Below are 4,495 nucleotides of genomic sequence, written 5' to 3'. Positions count from 1 at the left end.
CGTTGCTGGGCAATATACTACGTGGCTGGGCAATATACTACGTGGCTGGGCAATATATTACGTGGGCTGTGCAATATGCTACGTGACTGGGCAATATACTACGTTGCTGGGCAATATACTACGTGACTGGGCAATATACTACGTGGCTGGGCAATATACTACGGGAGCTGTGCAATATACTACGTGACTGTGCAATATACTACGTGACTGGGCAATATACTACGTGACTGGGCAATATACTCCGTGGCTGGGCAATATACTATGTGACTGGGCAATATACTACGTGGGCTGTGCAATATACTATGTGACTGGGCAATATACTACGTGGGCTGTGCAATATACTACGTGACTGGGCAATATACTACGTGGGCTGTGCAATATACTACGTGACTGGGCAATATACTACGTGGCTGGGCAATATACTACGTGACTGTGCAATATACTACGTGACTGGGCAATATACTACGTGACTGGGCAATATACTCCGTGGCTGGGCAATATACTATGTGACTGGGCAATATACTACGTGGGCTGTGCAATATACTATGTGACTGGGCAATATACTACGTGGGCTGTGCAATATACTACGTGACTGGGCAATATACTACGTGGGCTGTGCAATATACTACGTGACTGGGCAATATACTACGTGACTGGGCAATATACTACGTGGGCTGTGCAATATACTACGTGACTGGAAACACAAAAAAGAGAATGGTAAAACCAAAAACACTCAGTTTGAAAAAATGTTTGCAGTAATCCGCAAGTGCTAGTAAAAGATGTAAATAACAGGGTATTTGGTTGATACGTTTTTTGCAAAAAATGTATACTAAGCTGCTCTACCAATCTTCACGGTATACCCATATCAGAGCAGTCCTAACTAATGTATGCAATCCCTATCTGATGTATTTAAAAACCTGATCATCTGTATATTACCTGTGTGAACAGGGTTCAGAGAGGAAAAATCCATGTGTGCATACAGGGCAGAACAGCTTTTGTGCAGCTAGCCCAAGAGGAGTGGTGGAACTCCCCAGTCTTGTAGACACAAGAGAACAATCATGGAAACAGGAACACATGGGCTACTTGCACAGTGAACAAGTCTGTAAGAACATGTTCACACACCACCAAGAAACCTGAAGACACAAAAGAGAATGGTAAAACCAAAAACACTCAGTTTGAAAAAAACTGTGACTGGGCAATATACTACGTGGGCTGTGCAATATACTACGTGACTGGGCAATATACTACGTAACTGGGCAATATACTACGTGGGCTGTGCAATATACTACGTGACTGGGCAATATACTACGTGACTGGGCAATATACTACGTGGGATTTGCAATATACTACGTGACTGGGCAATATACTACGTGACTGGGCAATATACTACGTGGGCTGTGCAATATACTACGTGACTGGGCAATATACTACGTAACTGGGCAATATACTACGTGGGCTGTGCAATATACTACGTGACTGGGCAATATACTACGTGACTGGGCAATATACTACGTGGGATTTGCAATATACTACGTGGCTGGGCAATATACTACGTAACTGGGCAATATACTACGTGGGCTGTGCAATATACTACGTGACTAGGCAATATACTACGTGACTGGGCAATATACTACGTGGGATTTGCAATATACTACGTGACTGGGCAATATACTACGTGACTGGGCAATATACTACGTGGCTGGGCAATATACTACGTGACTGTGCAATATACTACGTGACTGTGCAATATACTACGTGGGCTGTGCAATATACTACGTGACTTGGCAATATACTACGTGACTTGGCAATATAGTACGTGGCTGGGCAATATATTACGTGGGCTGTGCAATATACTACGTGACTGGGCAATATACTACGTGGCTGGGCAATATACTACGTGACTGGGCAATATAGTACGTGGCTGGGCAATATATTACGTGGGCTGTGCAATATACTATGTGACTGGGCAATATACTACGTGGGCTGTGCAATATACTACGTGACTGGGCAATATACTATGTGGCTGGGCAATATACTACGTGACTGTGCAATATACTACGTGGGCTGTGCAATATACTACGTGACTTGGCAATATACTACGTGACTTGGCAATATAGTACGTGGCTGGGCAATATATTACGTGGGCTGTGCAATATACTACGTGACTGGGCAATATACTACGTGGCTGGGCAATATACTACGTGACTGGGCAATATAGTACGTGGCTGGGCAATATATTACGTGGGCTGTGCAATATACTATGTGACTGGGCAATATACTACGTGGGCTGTGCAATATACTACGTGACTGGGCAATATACTATGTGGCTGGGCAATATACTACGTGACTGGGCAATATACTACGTGGGCTGTGCAATATACTATGTGACTGGGCAATATACTACGTGGGCTGTGCAATATACTACGTGACTGGGCAATATAGTACGTGGCTGGGCAATATACTACGTGGGCTGTGCAATATACTACGTGACTGGGCAATATAGTACGTGGCTGGGCAATATACTACGTGGCTGGGCAATATACTACGTGGCTGGGCAATATACTACGTGACTGGGCAATATAGTACGTGGCTGGGCAATATACTACGTGGCTGGGCAATATACTACGTGGCTGGGCAATATGCTACGTGACTGGGCAATATGCTACGTGACTGGGCAATATGCTACGTGGCTGGGCAATATACTACGTGGCTGAGCAATATACTACGTGGCTGGGCAATATACTACGTGGCTGGGCAATATACTACGTGGCTGGGCAATATACTACGTGGCTGGGCAATATACTACGTGACTGGGCAATATAGTACGTGGCTGGGCAATATATTACGTGGGCTGTGCAATATACTATGTGACTGGGCAATATACTACGTGGGCTGTGCAATATACTACGTGACTGGGCAATATACTATGTGGCTGGGCAATATACTACGTGACTGTGCAATATACTACGTGGGCTGTGCAATATACTACGTGACTTGGCAATATACTACGTGACTTGGCAATATAGTACGTGGCTGGGCAATATATTACGTGGGCTGTGCAATATACTACGTGACTGGGCAATATACTACGTGGCTGGGCAATATACTACGTGACTGGGCAATATAGTACGTGGCTGGGCAATATATTACGTGGGCTGTGCAATATACTATGTGACTGGGCAATATACTACGTGGGCTGTGCAATATACTACGTGACTGGGCAATATACTATGTGGCTGGGCAATATACTACGTGACTGTGCAATATACTACGTGGGCTGTGCAATATACTACGTGACTTGGCAATATACTACGTGACTTGGCAATATAGTACGTGGCTGGGCAATATATTACGTGGGCTGTGCAATATACTACGTGACTGGGCAATATACTACGTGGCTGGGCAATATACTACGTGACTGGGCAATATAGTACGTGGCTGGGCAATATATTACGTGGGCTGTGCAATATACTATGTGACTGGGCAATATACTACGTGGGCTGTGCAATATACTACGTGACTGGGCAATATACTATGTGGCTGGGCAATATACTACGTGACTGGGCAATATACTACGTGGGCTGTGCAATATACTATGTGACTGGGCAATATACTACGTGGGCTGTGCAATATACTACGTGACTGGGCAATATAGTACGTGGCTGGGCAATATACTACGTGGGCTGTGCAATATACTACGTGACTGGGCAATATAGTACGTGGCTGGGCAATATACTACGTGGCTGGGCAATATACTACGTGGCTGGGCAATATACTACGTGACTGGGCAATATAGTACGTGGCTGGGCAATATACTACGTGGCTGGGCAATATACTACGTGGCTGGGCAATATGCTACGTGACTGGGCAATATGCTACGTGACTGGGCAATATGCTACGTGGCTGGGCAATATACTACGTGGCTGAGCAATATACTACGTGGCTGGGCAATATACTACGTGGCTGGGCAATATGCTACGTGGCTGGGCAATATACTACGTGGCTGAGCAATATACTACGTGGCTGGGCAATATGCTACGTGGCTGGGCAATATACTACGTGGCTGGGCAATATACTACGTGGCTGGGCAATATACTACGTGGCTGGGCAATATACTACGTGGACATGCATATTCTAGAATACCTGATGCGTTAGAATCGGGCCACCATCGTGCGTGTGTGTGTGTGTGTGTGTGTGTGTGTGTGTGTGTGTGTGTGTGTGTGTGTGTGTGTGTGTGTGTGTGTGTGTGTGTGTACTCGCTGTCCTGCATCACCTTCCCCACTATCTCCGTGTCACTTCTCCGACACTGTCTCCTGCTCAATCATCCTGCCGTCTTCTCTCTGCACCCGCCTCCCACTGGTCTCCATGGTAATTCCCAGAGAGAAGCGTTCTTCAGTCTCTCAAATGTTGGTGTGTAAGCCACGCCCACAGCAGTGAGGCCCCTCCCCAGCCTCCTCCACAGTGTCCACACTGCCTTGTGCAGACCGCTGGGTTA

The sequence above is a fragment of the Ranitomeya imitator genome, chromosome 4 (genome assembly GCF_032444005.1).
Source record: "Ranitomeya imitator isolate aRanImi1 chromosome 4, aRanImi1.pri, whole genome shotgun sequence".
Taxonomy (NCBI): domain Eukaryota; kingdom Metazoa; phylum Chordata; class Amphibia; order Anura; family Dendrobatidae; genus Ranitomeya; species Ranitomeya imitator.
This window is presented reverse-complemented; position numbering follows the sequence as displayed.